At 44.6% G+C, this 21,979-nt stretch overlaps 1 protein-coding gene across 3 annotated transcripts in view; it reads left to right on the forward strand.

The window, feature by feature from the left end:
- The window catches only part of KANSL1 (KAT8 regulatory NSL complex subunit 1), a 148,938-nt gene that overhangs the window by 855 nt on the left and 126,104 nt on the right, over positions 1-21,979 (forward strand). Inside the window, exon 1 of one of the 3 annotated variants that reach the window (XM_035135741.2) lies at positions 15,202-15,390. The exons of 1 other annotated variant lie outside the window; for it this stretch is intronic. The gene's annotated coding sequence lies outside the window, so the exon portion shown is untranslated. Of the gene's footprint in view, positions 1-15,201; positions 15,391-21,979 lie in introns of those variants that run through there. One more of the 3 variants, XM_035135745.2, reaches the window with a different exon arrangement.

Raw genomic sequence — 21,979 nt, forward strand, 5'->3', positions numbered from 1 at the left:
GAACTGCATATTGTATGGAGGCGGTGTTAGAGAATGCTGATTTTCTGTATTCCTACTTTAAGACTTGTGGTACCTTCCTCTGAGTTGTGTGCACTACAACATTGTGTTCACACAAAATGCTTTTCTCGCCTTGCACTCAATGAGACCATGAGATAATGGCTACTTTTGATCTTGTAATAGTTTTGCTGCCATTCACACACACACACATAGCAAGGAGAAACCTGTGTTTTACAGAAATGACATTTTGGGTGCAAACTTGTAGCTTGAAATCACAAACTCTGGTATATCCCCCTTCTCCCTGCAGTCTATTTTAAATAAATATTACCAAGCCAGGCTGTAGAAGGCAAGAACTGGAATGTTCTCTTTGTGCAGAAATGTGAAACGAGCGAAATGCAAACAGCGGAGATAGTTGACAATGAAAACACAAATAAGAAAGTGCATTGGGTGGAATAAAATTAATTTCAAATGGATTTAGCCCTGGTCCACAAAGAAATAAATAAATTTATTTCATGAATTTCATAAAATGGCACCAGTAAGTACTCAGAGAGTGGTAAGTGGTCTTTGTTGGAGTTGTGCTGAGTGAGGTGGCTGCTGGAAGCAGCTGGTTTTTGGCGTCATGAAATTGTTAGTATTTGTTAACTAATTTTCACTGTCAGGAAGTGCATGGAGGTTGCTTTTGAGACTTTTCTGAAAAAATAACCTGGCTGCCCTTTTGAGTACTGTGCACCTTGACTTGGGAATGGGAGTGCCACCTGCTATTTCACACCATGGTTGGCCCTGGTTTGAGCCAGTGTTTATTTCTGTGTCTCTTGAGAGGGGTCTTTCCTCTTTAAACAAATAACCTGGTGGTGTTAAAAGTGCTTGGGCAGTACGCTGTTGGAAGAAACAAGATAATTTGACTTCTGACATGAATGTGTAGCACAGGCATCCCCAAACTGTGGCCCTCCAGATGTTTTGGCCTACAACTCCCATGATCCCTAGCTAACAGGACCAGTGGTCAGGGATGATGGGAATTGTAGTCCAAAACATCTGGAGGGCCGAAGTTTGGGGATGCCTGGCACTGTAGCACAACACACTTCCACATGCTGCCACTTTGCTAAGTTAGCACTGGGCCATTTGTAAGCAGAGCTGTTGAGAGAGACGGTACCTGGAGTGTACGCTGCACTTTCCAAAATGTCTTTCTCCACTATTGTTTTGTTCTGTTTTGTTTTTTGTTTTTTTTTGCACTACAGCAAAATGAACTTAAAGTTTCCGAATTATCTTACTGAGCACTGTCGATATGCATACCCGAAGTGCATTTGCCTCTGACCTGTTTGCTACCATAGTTCCGATTATAGAATAACGAGAGTGTGCAGTTGTGGATAAAGAATGTCTAATGCACGTAGGGGTAGCCAATGTGATGCTCTCTAGCAGTTGTTGGAGTCCAACTCCCATCAGCCCTGGTCAGCATGTTCAATGGTCAGGGATGATGGGAGTTGCATCTGGAAGGGACTGTTGGCTATCCTTAGGCTTGGCATTATAAGATATAAGATATCTTTATTGTCATTGTCCCCTTGCGGGAACAACGAAATTACTCGGTTGCTACATCCACTCAGATAAAGCATTCCGCATAATCCAAAATTAGGTAAAGGGACCCCTGGCCATTAGGTCCAGTCGTGACCGACTCTGGGGTTGCGCGCTCATCTCGCATTATTGGCCGAGGGAGCCGGCATACAGCTTCCAGGTCATGTGGCCAGCATGACAAAGCCACTTCTGGCGAACCAGAGCAGCACACGGAAACATTGTTTACCTTCCCGCTGTAGCGGTCCCTATTTATCTACTTGCACTTTGACATGCTTTCGAACTGCTAGGTTGGCAGGAGCTGGGACCGAGCAACGGGAGCTCACCCCGTCACAGGGATTCGAACCGCCGACCTTCTGATCAGCAAGCCCTAGGCTCAGTGGTTTAACCACAGCGCCACCTGGGTCCCTGAATCCAAAATTACAAAAACCTAATTAAAAACAGTAGATATAATACAAAATAACAAGTAAAATAAGATGACTTCAAAGTCCAGGCTTTCCATTTAAGGCCAAAATTGCTCTAGAGAAGAAACTGTTCCTGAGACGGCTCGTTCTTGCCTGCATTGTTCTATATCTCCGTCCCGATGGCAGGAGCTGAAAGAAATTGTGACGAGGGTGCGTTGGATCTCTTGATATATCTAGTGCTTTTCTATGGCACCTGGTGGTGTAAATTTGTTCTAAGATGGTGAGTGAGCAGCCAATAATGCTCTCTGCTGTTTTAATAATTCTACACAGCCCTGCTCTGTCCTGAGAAGTACAGCTTCCGTACCACACACATAAACCGTACGTGAGCACGCTCTGTATGGCACAGTGATAGAGGGCAAGCAGCAGCTTTCCAGGTTGTTTGATTACTGAGCAACTTGTTAGTTAATGCATGCTAATAAAGGTGTTTTCTGGCTGTGGATGTTACGGTTAGCAGGTTTCCTTCTGGTATTTAACCTGAAATCAGCTTCCCGTAGTTTTGTTTTTTTTACATTGCCTGTTGTCTTACTCGTGGATCATTTTTCACTGAGTTCAGAAAAGCATTTTAGTCTTGCAGCAATTCTATAAAGTAAGCTAGACACAGAAATAGTGAGTGGTTTAAGGCTACCGTCACTTGGAAAGCTTTATGGCTCTCTCAAGCACCATTTGGAGTGGGGAAAGGGTTAAGCATCCCTCTCACCCTCACCAGAAGTGGCTGTTTCTGTTTTCAGGTTTGAAAAGGGTCATTGAGCTCCTGTATGCTTAACAACCTCCTTGCTATGTCATGCTGTCTCTTTTCATAAGGCGGACAATGGTTCTCCATCTTGCTTCTGGTGCCATTTCTGACCTATGAATATCATGAGGTCATCATCCTTGTTTTCATAGCTAGTTTCCTCACAGCATGGAAGGTGAGGAAACGTAACTGCTTGAGAGATGCACCAGCTCCCCTAAGGTGTGTCTCCTGCTGTTGGTGCCCATCAATGAAAGACAGAAATGCAGCTTTAAGTGTGCCTGTATGGTCCCCCGTAAAGGGATTGGAGGTCATGAAGGGAGGTGGATGTACAGTTTCATCCAATCTTCTTGTGGTGTTCTTTGTTCACCTGCTTTTACACATTTGGAAATGACGTCTTTCACATAACAGAAATGTCTCTTTTGCACCTATTAATCGGCACACAATGAAATTCCACAGCTCTTCTGAGACAGCTTGAATGTGTGTGTATAAAACCACTGGTCTGGCTCCCTGCCTTAAAACCACCCCAGCTTTGTAGTGTGGTGCCCACTATACCCTGTACCCTATCTCTGCAGAGAAATCTTGCCCCAAAAGACAAAATGAAATCACAAACGGTTCTTTTATAGTTCAGTTCAAAGGACATATCCACCCTCCCTTCCATCCTTTCCAAACTGTGTTGTTTCTGCTTTGCTTTATTATGGAATGTTTCCTTTTTAAAAAATAAAATAAAATAATAATTATTTTATACCCCACCCATCTGGCTTAGTTTCCCCAGCCACTTTGGGTGGCTTACAGCATATCTAAAAACACTTTATAACTAACTGCTGTCTTCCCCTGCCCCCAAATCCCAGTGTTCCATAGTGAAAATAAATCATTTTCTAGGGATGCTTCATAGGATGGCATCTGGATCTGCCCCGGCCTTGGGGTTTTCTCTTCTGAGGAGGGGCATGTGTGCATACCATCACTAGAACAAATGTCCATAATTACATTTTACATAGAAAGGTTCTGATAGCAGAGGTTACGTTGACAAGACTTTACTTCCTCCCTTGCTGAGAGTCCTGAGAAGTCTATTCATTTGTTGAGATGAAATTGGAAAATGGGAGTGTTTATGTTCTCTCCCATAAGAAGAAGCGGAAGACAATAAGGGTTCCTCCTGGCTGTCATTATTTTGTGGGAGGGATTCAATCCGTACTGAAACTTCAGGCTTGTGCAGGTAAAGTGGATAACAGCTCTCTGTTGCCCTAGCACAACAGATCTACTTTAATGAAAACAACAGCTGACCTTTTGCTGTTTCGAAGGTGACAGGGAAATGCAATGAAAAGTTCAGGGTGAACAAATGATGAATGCAGAATAAATGCTCATTTTCATATAACAGTCCAGGAAACAGATCAGAACAATTGCTCAATAAAGACAGGACATAGTCTGTGCAAGCAAATCAAGATGAATGCTAAATAACCAGTTCGTCTGGAGGAAACTTGGGAGATGGGTTGAGCAGAGATGCACACAGCTTCAAAACCTAAAATCCCAAAGGATGGTACTGAAGTGAGGTGAGAGAGAGAATGGATTGTAGTGTGTTAATCATACTCTGAGTAGACCCATTGAAATTAATGAAGACTACTAACTTGGGGTCATTAGTTTCAATGTGCCTCCTCTGGTTGCATCCAATTAAGTTATACTCAGTGCGTCTGTTGAACAAAACTAGCACAGAGAATATGAAGCAGTGACTCCACAATTCAGTGCACACAATTTAAAGCTCTATATACTGTATTTATTTTTCTTGGTTAGAAATTCGGATCCTGGTTCTCAGGTACAAGAGCCCCTCCCCCCGATGGGAGTAGAATTGCAGCTTAATTTTAAACATGTATTTTTGAGAACTACTAATACTCAAAAATATGTTTCTTTAATATAAAACTGTATATGAGATTTCTTTTTTTAAAAAAAAACCACCCACAATCTTCAGTTAATCGTCTTTTTCTTTGTCTTGTATACTCATGAGAGTAGATTCAATGGGCAGTGCTTAAAATGTTCACTGACTACAGTTGTACTAAAAATACAGCTCCATTAAATTTAAGCCAGACGACATTTTAGGATCCCCTACTGCGTACATGCATGTGAAAGTAGTTGTCGTGTTTGCCCTGGTGGCGGCGATAGAGCCTGTGCAAACTGCTGGAGTTGCATGATCTAAATAGTGAACTACATTTCCCAGCAGGCCTTGCGGTGACTGATTGTTTCCCTTCCTCACCTTCACTCTCAGAGCAGCTGCTAACTTGCATTAGGGCAAAGGATTGGGAGGTGCTCAAGGGGCAGCTATGCCGCCTTGTGGCTGTCTGAAGCACTGCAATCTGTGGTGTGGTGTTGAGCAGAGCAGGAACATGCTTGTCGCTGCTATCGGCTCCAGCATATGATATACACTCAAATTGGTTTAAGGTGATTGCCTCTTTATTATTGGGCCTATATAAGGTATTGCAAGGAAGGACTCTTTGCAGCCAGAAGGTGATAGGTGTTGCTATAGTGAATACAGATGATCTTCTACCTATTGTGTATATTTTTAAAATATACTTTTTTTTAGTTGTCATACTTTAGTTGCCACATATTCCAGCAGGCTTCCCCCCAACACAGGAATACAAAAACATCAGCATGTGCTAGCAAAATTTTGATATTTTTTTCATCCCTCACTGCAGTATGGACATCATTGGGCCAGTCAGTATATACATGAGTTTTGAATACAAATTTCTTAATATTTCAAATTAATATCTAAACTTTTCCATTAGTAATTAGTTTTAAATATTTCGTCCAGGCGTCATTAAATATACCATAACCTACCTCAATGAATAAATTCATCAACTTTTAAGACACCATTCCCCCCCATTTAGATTCCCTAAATTTATAGTTTTTATCATTTTTTATAGTATCTGAATAATTGACTCCCCCTTGATTCTTTTGGCCTTTTAACCCAGTAAGTTAACTTTACCCATTTAACTGTTTCTCAACACCTGGTGCATTCCACATTTATACTAACGTGTCTGGTTCACATAATCTTTACTCCCCGCTTCTCCTGAATTGTAGTTTTCTTAAGCAGTTTGGTGGAGGTGAAGCTGCATTGTGTAGCCCTGTTCTGCATGCATAGAGGTTGTGACGGTGTAGCCTTTTATCATGCCTCCCTTACCTTCCTTTCCTCTAAAATGGCCCCTTCCACTGTCAGCCTTGGATACAGGAGCTCCCAGATACCAGTTAGACCACGTTGGGGAGAGGCAGCAGCGTAGCTAGCCATTTGGGTGCCCAGGGTGGTGCGCACGACCTGCAGTTGGGGGCGGAGTGAGCCGCTCATGGGGGCGGGGCAAACTGCCCATGGGGGCAGGGCGAGCCAAGGCAGGGCGTGCTATGTGGAGCCTCTCCGCAGCCTCCCCCTCAGCTGTAAGGGTGGCTGAAATGGTGGGCAGATGCAATCCCCGCACTGCTTGAAAAAGCAACATGGAGCTTGCAGGCAGTCCACCCACTGCCCCCCCCCCCAGGAGAGGAGCATGGCTCAGGCATGCTGCAGGCCCCCGCGGTGTGACGCCCAGTGCCCCCGCCTCACCTAGCTACGCCTCTGGATTAGGCAGATTCGTGGAGGAGAGGGCTGTCGAAGGCTACTAGCCATAAAGCAGCCATCCCCAAACTTCGGCCCTCCAGATGTTTTGGACTACAATTCCCATCTTCCCCGACCACTGGTCCTGTTAGCTAGGGATCATGGGAGTTGTAGGCCAAAACATCTGGAGGGCCACAGTTTGGGGATGCCTGCCATAAAGGCTGTGCTCTGCCTGCAGAGTTGGAGGCAGAAAGGCTTCTGGTTTCTGGAATCACTCGAGGGGGAAGTGTTCCTGCAGTGGCGTAGGAAGGGGCATGCAGTGGGTGCGGGAGTAATTTTTTCAAAAACACATATTTTTGCCATTTTGTCACCCCCTCCCCCCAGTGATGACACCCAGGGCAAACCGCACCCCCCCTTCCTACGCCACTAGGGAGAGGTGGACAGAGATGGGAGCGATCCCCTACTTCTGCTGCCTCTAGCTCTGCAAAACTGATCACAGTGCCTAAATATGTACACTTTTATTTTCTTTAAATATCTACACATCACACGGTGGACAATACTTTCAGTACTTCATGTTACAGTTCAGAGTGAAGGCAATAGGGTTTTCATGTTGCAACTTGGAGATTCCCACCCTGTCCTAGCATCAATGGGGCGGGAAACAGGCAATAGATTTGGATGGAGAACCTCGCCAGGATTCGGGATCCTGATAATAATAATAAAACAGTGGTACCCCAATCCATTCTGGGGTGCCATTCGCACCCTGAAAAGTACTTAACCTGAGTGGTGGTTTAGTGCACGCGCAAAGTGCCGGTAGAGTGCTTCTGTGCATGCGCGAAGCGCACACAACGCTTCTGCGCATGCGCGCGTGATGGAACCCAGAAGTAAACACTTCTGGGTCTGCCGAGTACGCAAACTGAAAGTACGCAACCCGCAGCGTACTCAACCCGAGGTATGACTACTGTAATAATAATAATACTGGTTTCCCCAGCCACTCTGGGCGGCTTCCAACACATATAAAAACATAATAAAACATCAAACATTAAAAACTTCCCAATACAGGGCTGCTTGGAGACCTTCTGCTTGCCCTTCCCCCCCCGCCCCAATCACTTCCTTTTACACACACTCCTCCCTTGCACATTGCTTATTAGAAAACTCTTTGTGTTTATTGCCCTTTATAGAATAGGAAGCCTGTTTCAAAACACCTTATATATCTATGCTCGGCTCATAGGCTGTCCCTTATCTAAACAGAATATTTGCTTTTTGCTCAGACCCCTCCCTATCTAACAGAATCTTGGTTTCTTCACAAACCTGCCTTTGTTCAAACAGAATACTGTAGTATTAAACAAAATAAATAAATAAATAAATCCAAAGGGGTGTGTGGAGGAAACAGAGGGCACAACCTGCAGTGTTTTCACAACTTAAACCGTTTAAATTCAGAATCAGGACTGTGCACTACAAAGAGATCTATAAAATCTATCAGGTTTCTAGCCCTGTGTCTTATGGAGTTATGCTGCTGGAAGCTCCGGAACAGGTTAGGAATACATTGCTAGTTCACTGCCCCCCCCCCAAAAAAAACCACAGTTCTGCACATTTTTGAATTGTGATTGCAGGAACCTCATGTAAGTTATTGAGGTTTAATGGTAATTAAGCCTCAATCAAGAGGCCTGCTTTGGCAGCACCATCCTATACATGTTTACTCAGAACCAGTTAAATTGTGTTTAATGGGAAGGTTTTAAAATGATTAATTATGTCTGATGGGCGGGGTATAAATAAAAATTGTTGTTGTTGTTATTGTTATTGAATAGGATGTCCCCATTTTCACTGGAGAAATGTTAGAGCTATAGTATTTATTGCTGCCACATTATCCTGAAGTCTGAAGACTCCAATGATGTATAAACAGCAGTAGCAATAAAACTGGTTTCAACCAGCAGCATAGCAAAGGATCTTAATAATAATAAATGAGAATAATTTTATTATATGTACCCCACTATGTTACTGAGCTGCTCCAGCCACTGTGGGCAGCTTCCAGCATATACAAAAACATAACAAAACATTTAAAAACTTCCCTATACAGGGCTGCCTTCAGTGAAGGCAGCAAGTGAAAAACTGAAACATCTAAAAGACCTGCGAAAATGAGCAAGCTCTTCATCTGGCACTGAGAAGGTACCACGAGTGAGTGACAGGAAGGTCTCCTTGGGGAAGCTGGTCTACAATAGGGATGCCAGAAAAAGCTCTGCTCCCCAGTTACCACCTGTCTCACATCTGAAGCACCTCCTAGTCAGGTCCTTATATTTAAGCATGTCCAGGCTGTTAGCACTCGCCTTTGTCTTTCTTTCCTTGTGTTATCACTGAATCATGCTTGAAAAGAGATCATTTGCCAGTCAGTGAGATACACAGCACCTAACGGGTCCCAGTCAGTATCCCCTCTGCTGTAATGTTTTGGTGCGGTCTTTAAAGGTAGCCCCATGTACAATGCTCTGTAGTAGTCTAACCAAGGGATGTAGGTGGCTACAGATACCCAGATGTAAAATAAATACCTCTCGTGTTGCTCATGCATGCTCTAGTAAACTCTTTGGGGTACCAGGAGGAATATCTTAGCCCTTTTTTCCTTCTGCGTAAATGAAAGAGAGTTGCTGAGGTGTAAATGGAGAGTTGTAAAACCTACATTTAGGCCTGCATTTGTTTAAGAGTCATTGGATTAAGTTTTTCAACCTCATTTCTTCAAGTGTAAATTGGGAGTAGCATTGGCCTACTTCAGAGAGGTGTTGTGAATTCCAGACCAATAAAGGCATTAATACATAAAGCATAGCAAATCAATTGTACTATATAAGAAAACAATTGGTAGTGGGGCTACCTTTTAAGGTGACCCGGAAACTGCAATTAATCCAGAATGCAGCAGCCAGATTGGTGACTGGGAGCGGCCGCTGGACCACATAACACCGGTCCTGAGAGTACGTTTCTGAGCACAATTCAAAGTGTTGGTGCTGACCTTTAAAGCCCTAAACGGCCTCGGTCCTGTATACCTGAAGGAGCGTCCCCCCCCCCATTGTTCTGCCCAGACACTGAGATCCAGCGCCAAGGGCCTTCTGGTGGTTCCCTCACTGCGAGAAGCAAAGCTACAGGGAACCAGGCAGAGGGCCTTCTCAGTAGTGGCACCCGCCCTGTGGAACGCCCTCCCATCAGAGGTCAGAGAGATAAACAATACCTAACATTTAGAAAATACTTAAAGGCAGCCCTGTTTAGGGAAGTTTTTAGTCTGTGATATTTTAATGTATTTTGATGTGTGTTGGAAGCCGCCCAGAGTGGCGGGGGAGACCAGGCCAGATGGGCGGGGTATAAATAATAAATTATTATTATGAATAATAGCAGATGAGGGGGAAAGGCCCCTTTTGCTCCCTCCCTTCCTAAAGGTAAAATTGCTTGGGAAGTGACAGGAACTACTCTTGATGCAATGAAAGAAGCTTGTGGCCCCCACCCCCCAGTCTTGTGAATGGCTTGACAGGTGTTGAGATCATTGGGTGGTGGGTGGAATCTTTGAAAGGTGTGCTAGCAGAGATGTAGGGAGCTATGATCTCAGAGGGTGTCACAATAATTCACAAAAACAATTCACTGCGCAAAAGGGGGGAAAGACAGCTGTCACAGAGAATTAGGGATACAACAGGTTAAATGGTAGATCCTTCACAGAGCTTTGCTTTTTACCCAGAACTCGCCTGCCTGCCTTCCAAATGGGCAGAGGTGTATGTTGCAGCCACAGGTTTACCTGTTTTACCCCAAGCAGCGTCATCCCATTGCATCAGTTTTGCAAGCATGTTTCTATAAATAGGCAACCAAGTGTTGTGTTCCAGGACTTCAGTTTGGAGTTAGCCAGCTGTGCTCCCTGGACTTCATGCTGCATTTTCTGCCCAAGGGCAGAAAGGACTTTTGACTTAACCTAACCTTAACCCAAACCTCCTGCCTGTTACTCTGATATGACCTACCTGCCTATTTGAACAGCTAGTGCAAGTATCAAAGGTTCGAGCCAACATCTTTTTCCTGCTTCTTTCCTGCTTGTAATTCTGGGTTTTTTTGGGGGGGGGGTCATTAGCTTTTCGGTTAATTTAAACTTGTGTATTCTGAGCTGAGGGGATTCTCTCTAACCCAGGGTGGGGGGCGGGGGTGGGGAGCCGGTCTTGGTCCATCAGTTTAGTCCAGGGGTCAGCAACCTTTTTCAGCCGTGGGCCGGTCCACCGTCCCTCAGACCATGTGGTTGGGCGGACTATATATTTTTTGGGGGGGGGAAATAATGAATGAATTCCTATGCGCCACAAATAACCCAGAGATGTGTTTTAAATAAAAGAACACATTCTACTCATGTAAAAACATGCTGATTCCTGGAGCGTCTGCGGGCTGGATTGAGAAGGCGATTGGGCCGCATCTGGTTGCATACCGTACCTATGGTTTAGTCGTCCATGAGGCCATTTCCCCCAAACAACACCTGTCAGCCAGCTGACGTCGCTGGGTGATACCAGCTGATGTGGGAGGGTGCACTTCTAGTGTGTGCAGCCAAAACAGCAGGATTTAGCCTTGCTCAGATCCCTCCCACATCAGGGTAGTAAGAATCATAATCATAGAATTGTAGAGTTGGAAGGGACCATAAAGGTCATCTGGTCCAAACTCCTGCAGGAATCTGTTGCCCAACATGAGGCTCGAACTCATAACCCTGAGGTTAAGAGTCTCATGCTCTACCGACTGAGCTATCCCAGTGACCAATCAAAAGACCCTAGGAATAGTGCTGCAGGGTGTAAACTCATTTGGTTTTGGACAGTTTTCCCCAAACTTTTTTGTTGTTGCCATGGGCTGCTTGAGAACTGCTGAGGGTCTAGGACAGACATCCCCAAACTTCGGTCCTCCAGATGTTTTGGATTACAATCCCCATCATCCCTGACCACTGGTCCTGTTAGCTAGGGATCATGGGAGTTGTAGGCCAAAACATCTGGAGGTCCGCAGTTTGGGGATGCCTGGTCTAGGAGCTTAATGGCACCTTAAACCTTGCTTATGGGCCACAACGGAATGTTTAGGTGCACATTTTTAATAAGAAGAATACAAAGCTGAAAATGAATGAACTGCAGCTAAAATATTATGTTCATTTTTCACATGGTCTGGTCCTTCCCCTGCCCACCGCCCTAATGTTCTTAAGGGTCTCTTCTTCAGAGAGTAGCTGGAAGTGGGGAGGCAGAAAAAGGCCCTCCTTCCTTCCACTCTGCAGTTTTGATCTGAATTTTTAGGCGCAGTACTGTGTGCAGAGCTCAGAAACTGCTCGCTGTAATGAAATTCCTTGTCGCAAAATGCGCCTAGAACAATGGGAGTTTCAAACACTGTGGCAGGTCACCCACTGATTTTTCTCCCAGTTTTAACAATTGTATCGTGCTGTGCTAGATGCTGTGTGGTTTTTCATTGCATTTTCTTTTTTTCTTTTTTTCTTTTTTTTAAATTTTAAAATAATCTTTATTGATTAAAAGAAATATAATATAAAATAAAACAATACATCCAACTAAGATAAAACAAAGTAATTACACAAATAATCCATCATATAAATATGGTTTAATCTATCTTCTACAGTATTCTTATACCTTTTCATAATCACCTATAATCTTGTCTTCTTATATACTTCGACTTCCCCTTCTCTTCCTTCCTGACTTCAAATTTATAGTCGTTTTTGCTGCTTCTACTTATCTTCCTCTTGGAAACTTTACAAGATATTTGTCTTAAACCCAAGTTCCTTTATATATGTTCCAAATTTTTCCCAATTTTCCTTAAATTTTTTGTTCAAACCACCCCTTATCGAGTTTGTCAATTTGGCCAAGTCTATGTAGCTGATTACTTTCTCCTGCCACTCTCTTTTCATCGCTGCTTTCATTTACAGTTTGGTAACCCCTGGCATAGGGTATGTGCTGTGAGATAGGATATCCTGCCTTGACTTACTTGGTGACCTCACTAGGGACCCCTTTGGATGCAATCTTAGTAGCGTAGGAGCAACTGCAATGAATGAGGGTCTTCACATTGGAAGCTGGGGGAGCAGGTGATGGTCATGCCAGCCAGTCCCTTGGGAGTGGGAAGTAGTCATGCCAGGGACCCCTCTCGTATGACCTGGAGCGTCTGTGCTAGCGTAGCACATGAATGACATAAACTGCAGTGACTTCCATGCTGCTTGGGTGATGTCAGAAGGAGCCATAAGTTTCCTTAAAGGAAGCTGCTTCCTCTAGGCTTGTCATGTCTCCTAAGGTTCAGGTGCTGAGATGGACAAGGTGAAGTGTGGGAACTCAAGGGATGGCACCTGGCAGATCAGAGGGTAAATCTTGGTGAGGGGAAGACTCTACAAACTTATTATTTTAAATAAGTTAAAAATGTATTTTTCCTGCAAATAGTTCCCATCCAATGAACAAGGTCATTAGGACTGAAGGGGTTATTAGGGTTGTTGGGGGAGGAGAGTTAAATAAAATGATAGGAGGAGGAAATTATTCAAATATTGGGGCGTGTGAAGAAATTTTCATAATCATACATTTAAACTGATGTTTGCTCTCATCCCAAAGGTGAGCAATGGGATTATTTCTTAGACTCTTTGCCTATGGCCAAGTTTGCACACCATGCTAAACCATAGTTAATAGTTTACCATGGGCACAGTGAGTACTCTTGCTCTGCTCCTCCTCTAGCATGAGTGGGAGGAACAAACCGTAACTTTTTTGCTTAGTCCAAACCAGGGGTCATGGTTAGTTTTGCTGCAAAAAAACACTTTGATGTGAAGGCAAGATTTGGCTTGGAGCAAAGCAGCAGCCACCTGCATAGTCACGGTAATCCATTAGAGGACAGTAGATCAATAATCTTTATGTATATCTGAAAGTAATGCAATAATTTTATATGGCTTGTCTTGACTGTGGTTATTCTGTTAGCTTGCAGTGTTTTCTGTTGAGCAGCTTCAATCTAGCAGCTTTGCAATTCTCTTACAAAGTTTGTATTGGACCCAACTCTATTTTAAGTGCTTTGGGCAGACATCCCCAAACTGCGGCCCTCCAGATGTTTTGGCCTACAACTCCCATGATCCCTAGCTAACAGGACCAGTGGTCAGGGAAGATGGGAACTGTAGTCCAAAACATCTGTAGGGCCGAAGTTTGGGGATGCCTGGCTTTGGGGATACCAGAGCCTCACTAATGTTGCATTAGAAAACCTAGTGTTGTGTTGCACTTGCATTGTGATGCTGCTTTTGCAGGCAAACATATTTAGTGCAAATGCTTTATAATTATCAACGCCAAGTAATTTTACCTCACAGAGAACTGGGCTGAAAGAAGCCTCAGTGTTGCTTCTATTTCTGCGGATCTGGCTTTAAAAGTACGGTGTTTCAGAGTGCAGCGTAAAACCGATCAGAGTGAAAGCAAACACCGAGGTGGTAGGATAACCTGCAGGAAAGTAAATTATCTATTACAGTGGTAGCCTATTGTGGCGAGAAAGTGAAGGTGTTTGAGCAGTTAAATATTAGGCACAGTTTTGGAGGCCTTGATTCAAATTCTTATTAAGGGGGGACAGTTCTGAATATGTGCTGTTCACCTTTTGGGCACTGCACATACAAAGGTACACTTGAGCTCCATGCCTTTAGGGGTTTATAAGGGTCAAAATTTAAGACATTTGCTAGGCCAGTCCAATACATTTTGTTGCCTGAGGCGGAGCTGCAAATAGTTCCCCTTTCCCCACACAAACAGAGGATTGTATAGTACCCAAGACTGCTGCTTTGGCACCTGAGGTAGAAAAATCCCACAAGTGCCTCTCCTCCAACTGAGCAGTAAATATGATATAAAAATATTTAACCACAATTCTCCTGCCTCTCCTGAAAGTTCAGAACCAGCTGCTGCTGCCACACACTGCCAAACAGCAGGGCTGGCTTTCAACCTCGCCAACCCCCGAGATATTCAAAATGCTGTTTTCGTGCCCTTCTAACTCCTCAGCTTGTTCCGAGCGTGCCGTTGCCTGCCCTCTCCGTGGGTCGCGCGCCGCCCTCCCATTCATCTGCTCGCTTGCTTGTGTGTGGAGAGGGCGGGGGAGGCGCGCGCGCGCCTTTCTAAATCGCGTCTGCTCGCTTGTTCGCGCGCGCAAAAAAGAGACCTTTTTTTTTAGCTGCAGAGGCTGCGAGCTTGCCCGCAGTGCGCTTGGGAAACCGGCGGTGGCGCTCGCGCCTCCCTTTCTCTCGCTCTTTCTTTTTTTCTCTCTCTTCCCTCCCCTCCTCCCCCCTCTTTTCGCTTTCCCTCCTCCTCCTCCCCCCCTCGCGCTGCCTTGCCTGCCCGGTGCATTCTCCGATTAAAGGGAGGAGGAGGAGGGCAGAGAAGGAGCCCGGCCGCCATTTTTTTCCCCGAACAGAATTTAGCAGCAGAAAAACAGCGGCGGCAGCGCCACCTCCGCGCCCGCTGCGGCTGCCCTGCCCGGGCGGAGGGTAGGGCGCGAAGGCACAGGATAAAAGGGGGCGAAGACGGGGAGAAGGCAGCACCGCGGAGATTATTGCACCCTGTGCCCCACTTTGAAGAAGAGCGAGCGAGCGAGCGAGAGACCCTCCTTTGCAGTAGGAGGAGGAGGCGGAGGCACCGCAACAGCAGTCGCCGCCGCCACTGGGGGGAGGAAAGAGGAGCACCTTCTTTCTCCCCCGCCGCCGCCTCTTCTTCCTCCTCCTTCTCCTCCAGGGTGTGGGGTGTGGGGGTGGTTGCAAAAGAGGAGACAACCTTCTCCCCCCCTCCCCAAATCCCTTCCTTCCCCAGCCCTTTTCCTGCCCGCCCGCCCGCCCTCCTTGCCTGCAGGAGAGCAGGGAGCAGGCGGGCAGGGAAAGGGGAGCCGGGGCTGGGAGGAAGGGGGGGAAAAAGGGGGAGCGGGCGAGAGAGAGAGAGAAAAGCAGCGGCGACGAAGACGACTACGGCGGTGGGAGAAGCAGAGGCGGCGGCAGTGAAGAGAACTCCGCTTCACTCGCCTTGTTTGCAAACTGCGCCCTTTTTTATTTTTTTTATTTTTTTTGCACCGGGCCGGATCTGCCCGGACTCTGCTCTCGGCTCCATCACGTGGTAGGTGCCGCCGCCTGCTTGCTTTGCTTTCGCCCGCCTTGCTCCATTGCTGGCTTGGCTTGGCTTTCTCCGTTGCCCTTGCTCGGCCCTTCTCTCCCTGCCTTTGTTAGCGCGGCTGACTGGCTGCGCCCTCGGAAGCGCCCTCGGCGGCCAGAAAACAACTTATTTTTTACCCCCCCTTCTCCCCCTCCAACACCTTTGCCCTAGGTTTCCTACCCCGTTGATTTTGATTTCTGGTCCTAAGATGTACCCTCTATTTAATTAGGTTTATTCCTGTCCTCCCGCCCCCCTTCCTTTAAGCACAACAGCGATGATAATAAACTTCCCTGCCCGCTTGCCTCCTTCTCCAGCCCCCGGTGCCAGGCGCAGCCAGGCTCCCAGGTCTCCATGACGAATATTATTATTATTTGCTCTGCTACTTTTTCGTCGCCGTCGTTGGTTGTTGTTGTTGTTGTGTTACGGGTTCGCAACAGTCCGAGGCGTTTGCGGTGTCCTGCACCTACAATGCAGCTCCCCTTCTCAAGCCCCCCCGCGGTGCTTTGAAAAGCCATGCAGTTTGGTGTAATCGCGCTTTATCAGGTTGCAAAAGAATGTTCAATCCTTAAAATCGATCATAGTTGAGTGTGGGAAAAGGAGGGTGGTAAGAGTACGAGCACTCTCGCCGGTCTCTTTACGGTTGGGGGGTAGAGGAGGGGGGGAGAAGCGAGAAAAAGGACAAAAAGGTTGACTTTGTTTGGGAATAGAGACGACCACTCCCGCAGTGCTCCCTTTACAATAGAGTAAAGCACTTTGCACAGTCAAAGCGCTGTCTTAATGCCCACCATAATCGCGTCTCTCTGCCCCCTCCCCCGCTTAAGTGGCTTTAAACAAAAAACCTAGCTCGACTCTTTTGAGACTGGTGTTTGTATGTGCGTGTGCGCGCTTAGACGAAGTATTGCGGCTCCATTGCATGAGCGAGGGGGAGGGGGAAGAAGAGAGGCTGGTTTCTGATGGCGCCACTTTAAATTGAAGGCTTCCCCCTTCTTTAGCAAAGAAAAGAGAGCTTCCCAACTAGAGTTTCTTTCTCTTTGTGTTTAGTGTGTCTCTCCTCCTCTACCCCCCTCCCCCTATTCATAAAACATGCACGCCTTCCAGTTTGCTACTTCTCACCAGCATTCGAACGCCGGCGCGCCCGAAGTTCCATCACACCCTTCTAAACCCATCCCGTTTCCATTCTCAAACATCTTGCGCGTGTGCGCCTGTGTATGTGTGTGTGCGCGCGCCTGTGTTGGAGATCTCGCCGTCACGTGGCTGGTTGGCAGTCATTTTTTTGTGTGCGCGTTGTGGTGACTGCTTGCTGTTGTATGGGTAGCTTTGTTACTACGGTCAACAACAATGAATTTGTTTCCCCCTCCCCCTATTCTCTCTCTCTTTTTGGTCGGTTCCTTTCTAAACCGACTTTCATGTTAGTGGTGGTGGGACACTCCAGTCAAACAAACTCTTGTACTGTATACTATTTGGAGAAACCAGGCACAAATTGCATAACACTTCTTTTGCATAATCTTTAACCCGTGGGATTTGCCTCTTTATTTTAATAGGGCCTGTAGTTATTGGATGAGGTGTAGAGTTGGGTCACGTGTAGTAAGTAGTATGATAGTTATGCCAGTAAACGTGGCTTCTGTCACCAGAAGCCACTTACTCTGAAACTTGCTTGTAACAGCTTAGTGTATGTGAACATACCTCCCCCTTCCCCCATTTGTTTGAACTGCACAGTGGCTGTTTCATTTACAAACTTGGCTTTGTCCTAGTAAGCCAGTTGACATTTTATGTTGCTTGTCTGCCTTTTATCACTAATGATTTAGAATTGGCGGGAATGTTTCCACCACCCCTTAAACTGTAAACAATTTCAGTTCACTAAACTTTTTTGCTTAAAGATGTCAAATTAAAGCATGCTTTGTAAATAATAATGCTGTTGGTTGACTGGTCTGCTGCAGAATCGTCTTAAAGTGAGATAAGTCAGTTAAAAACAAGGTTACCCATATGTTTTTTTTTGGGGGGGTAGGGGTTATCTGTACTGTAACTGTACTTTGATAATAAACTTGTTCAGTGCTACAGAATTTTATTTTTTATCACATGAAATTAATTGAAATAACAGTTCCTATTTTTTATGGTTGTGAATGTTAAATTGACAACAATTTGGGCCTTTTTCTCTCAAGCTGTTGCGTCATGTCATGTGATGCTTGCTCTGTGTTTATGATACGTAATTCTAAAAATAAGGCTTAGGTAAAAAGCTCTCCCTTAGAAGTTAAAACGTGAAAGTGAAGGAGAGTACTTCTGGTTGCAACAGGCTCACTAAAATTATAGAAGTCGATCCTCGTGGCTTACTGATCTACACAGAATTTTCTCTCTCTGTGTGGGGTAAGGTAAATATATGACTTTTAAAAAGAACTGCTCTTTGTTGGAAAAATACTGTAACACCCCTGTATCAACAGATTAGACATTAAGGCTGTGATCCTGAAAGCAGTTACTAGGAAGTAAGTCCCACTTACCAGAGTGCAACTTCTGAGTAAATATGTGTAGACTTGTGCTGCACAGCAATTGGAGTTAGTGGCTGTCGTCAAAAAGGAACTTGTGAGTGGTTGCTGTAGTCAGAAATTTAATAAAATTGTGTTTAGGTGTCATTGGAAACTGTTTAACTTAAACTTCTGCTAGAATCTAGCATAGCAGGAGAAATTCTGTCAACCAAGTAAGCTTGATACAATAAACACCTCTGGGTTCTTGCCTACAATATGGGGGAATATATAGTGAATATTTGGTAATGAAGGCATGGAAAAGTGAAATAAGGGTGACAGCTTGGGCTGGATTATATTTGTGTATTTATTATGGTGTGTGATATATGGTTTAAAATGTCTCGTATTTACATTTCATAATGTCACAATAGTGTTGGTTGTAGGACAGTGGCATTACATAAATTAAGAGCGTGAAATCAGAGGAAATGTGAAGTTTTTTGTTTCCATTAGAAGTTGACCTCAGCCCATAGGAGTCCTGGAAGGCAATGTGCTGGCAGATAAACAGGATTGAGTGCTTGTTCTCGGGGTGCAAGGGGATCCTTATTTATTAAAACTGTACTTAAGATTGCATGTATTCATTCGTTTCATGGATAGTGTCATTTCCCCCCTGAACAAGCAATCTTTTACCTACACAGGGCTGTTGCTGAGGGTGTTTCTATAGGCAAATTGAATTATTTGGATTTTTAAATTTCTGTTACTGCTTTCATGGACTTGTAAGAAATTATTTTGGAGAAACTATACTTCTGTTAGGTGTCTCCACTATAGTCCGCGTAAGTCTTCTGGAACTTAAAACATAACACTTACCTGGGAATAAGTTCATTGAACTTTTATTAGAACTTAATTCTTTATACAGAATTGTACTCTTGTATCATAAGCTTTCATAGGTGAGGGCCTACTTTGCCAAATACATAAAGTGGGATTTGGCCATAAAAGCTGAAGCAGTAATAAATTCGTGTTGGAAGTGCCAGAGGGTTCATTTTTGCCTCAGCAGATGGCTTCCCAACTAGAATTAGTTAACAATGTGATGCCTGCTTAAGAGTTAAGGCTTGGGTGCCCAATATACAGTGGTACCTCATGTTGCGAACGGGATCTGTTCTGGCGGCTCGTTTGCAACATGAAGCGCCGCATCTGCACACACACGTGACGCAGTGCGGCGCTTCTGCGCATACACGCAGGTTATGGACCCGCTGAACCTGGAAGTAACCCGTTCTGGGACTTCTGGGTTCGGTGTGTCCGTAACCTGAAAAGACTCAACATGAAGCGGACGTATCATGAGGTATGACTGTATAATACAAATTTAAAAGGTTGTTTAAAAAGAAATATATACAGTAATGAATTCTAATGGTGAATAGATGTTAAATTCTGTCGACTTAATAGCACATGCAGGTTGCTGCTCACAACTTGTTTTTAATCTCATTTGAAAGGCCTTTGCAACACCTGGGTAATAAACCAATTAATGACAACCGTCAAGAGAAACATGCATGTATTAAAAGTTCTTCACTCCTATTTTATGGTAGGGTCAGGCAGCTAGCAGCCCAGCCCAGCCCAGCCCCCAAAGCATAACCTGGTGTTGCAATGACCTTCCTTACTATCGACCCCTTGTTCACTTTCTCCCAAGCTACGATAAGGAAAAAGGGCTCCTTAACTCCCTCCTCTCTGGTGTGTACAGAAACTAAAGCTTTGGTACAGAGAGTCTTCTTTTCGTTACATACCTCGGCCACAGTCACATGATAGTGAAGCAACCAAAGGAAGTGTGGAGCTCTGCCAAGCCTCCCCAGCATGAATGGCAACAGAGGAAAGGGTTCAAGAGCCCTTTGCCTGTGTGTCTGGTGTCTCTGTCGTAGGAGTGAGTCAGAGGGTGGAGGCCCTGCTGCTTTCTGCTCAGTGCTGCTTCAGGGGCTGTCATGTAGAGGGTAAAGTCATGGTACAGAAGGGCAGCTTTTGGTTGAATATCGGAGAAACTTCAATGGCAAGAGCAGTTTGACAATGGAACTAATTAGCCGAGTGATGGGCAACCTTTTGAGCTTGGTGTGTCAAAATTCACCAAAAAACTGAGCATAACTCGGGTGGTGTGTCACTTCGAGAAAAAAACCATAATTTCGTGATATTTATAGTTTAAATAACAAAAATGTGTAATTGTAATATATAACTGTATTTAATAAACCAAAAACTAATTATTTAACCAAACCAAAAACCCCTTATTTATCACAAAGTGCCCAGAGTTGTTGAGCTTTTTGGGGAGAGCTGCTGACCAAAGTTTTGCTTTGGGGGGGGGGATGCCCCAAAGCTGCTGCGCTTTTTGGGGGGGAAAGAGAAAAGAAATAAATGATGAATTATACCTTCGCTGGAACTAACACGCAGCCCCAACATAGTCTGCCAAAGCGCAAAAACCCCCAGCACAGAACGGGTTAAAAAATGAACGCTGTTACACCCAATCATAGTCTGCCAAAGCGCCAGAAAAAACAGCACAGAAAGGGTTAAAAAACCAATCTCTGGCTACCAGCAGCAGCAGCAACAACAAAAAAGGATCCGGTTTTAACAGCAGAGACAAGCTGTAGGAGGAGTGGGAGAACAAATGGGGAAAACAAAAACAACAACAGCGTGAATGGGCTGAAGGGGCGCGTGTCAGCAGTGAGGGCTCTGCGTGTCACGTCTGACACGCGTGTCAAAGGTTCGCCATTACCGAATTAGCCAGAGGGTGCTCTAGCCCTGGATTGAACATGGCCTTAAGATAGCCTACATGACTCCCTCCTGGTTTGTTATTCTGTGGTTCAGTTGAAAAATATAGAAGACTATGAGGGCTTTGCCTAATTTATTAATTAACAATTACATACTGTGTATATCAGGGGGTCAGCAAACTTTTTCAGCAGGGGGCCGGTCCAATGTCCCTCAGACCTTGTGGGGGGCCGGACTATATTTTTTTTGGGGGGGGGGAAATGAACGAATTCCTATGCCCCACAAATAACCCAGATATGCATTTTAGATAAAACCACACATTCTACTCATGTAAAAACACATTCTACTCATGTAAAAAGCACACTCCGTGGGCTGGATTGAGAAGGCAATTGGGCCGCATTCGGCCCCCGGGCCTTAGGTTGCCTACCCATAGGGTATATGGTTCTCCTCTTTCTCCATCCATCTCTTCATTTTATCCCCACAACTGTTGAGAGGCAGGTTAGACATGGCGAGGTTGCTGGCTGAGTGGGAATCTGTAATTACTTGTATGTTACCTTGTTTGGGAGAATTGGCTTGTAAATACAATATATGCTTTGTTTTTAAACGTATCACCTGCCTTTCCATCTGCTCAAAGGTGGTGTGCCATTCAGTCAAAATCAAACATATAAAATAAAATGTCCTCCAACAGCAAAATGCAGAGATAAAATTCAGCTCACAGTCCAAATGTCACATAAAGGAGACATCTTCACTTGCCTCCTGAGCACCGATAAGGAAGGAATTGTGTAGGCCTCGCTTGAGAGAGAATACTAGAGGATATGCATTGTAAATGAAAATAATCGGTCCAGGATCCCATCAGTCTTAATGTCCCAAATAGATGTCACACAGAGCTGTCCTTCTGTAGGATGAATCTTACTTGGAATGAAGAATTACGAAAATACTTTAGCTCATGCTCTTATTATTATTTTTAAAATGCTTATAGGTTGCCTTTAAGGGTAACAACAAGTTTACTTTACAAACAAAACATAGTAAAACGCAACTTTTAGATTATTGTGTTTTAAGATTCTGCTGGAAGCCGCCCAGAGTGGCTGGGGAAACCCAGCCATATGGGTGGGGTATAAATAATAAATTATTATTATTATTATTATTATTATTATTATTATTATTATTATTATTACCACATCCATAAAATAATGAAGACAAACATTTAGCAGAAGAAATAAATCAAGATATGTAACTGTAACCAAAACTCATCAGCAGAAGAATAAAATTACTCAGAAAGCAGACAAAAACAAGTGAGTGATGAGGCCTCACAGAGCTCAATTGGTAATGTGATAATGAGCATAATTGGTAATGAACAACCTAGC

The sequence above is a fragment of the Zootoca vivipara genome, chromosome 13, assembly GCF_963506605.1.
Source record: "Zootoca vivipara chromosome 13, rZooViv1.1, whole genome shotgun sequence".
NCBI lineage: Eukaryota > Metazoa > Chordata > Lepidosauria > Squamata > Lacertidae > Zootoca > Zootoca vivipara.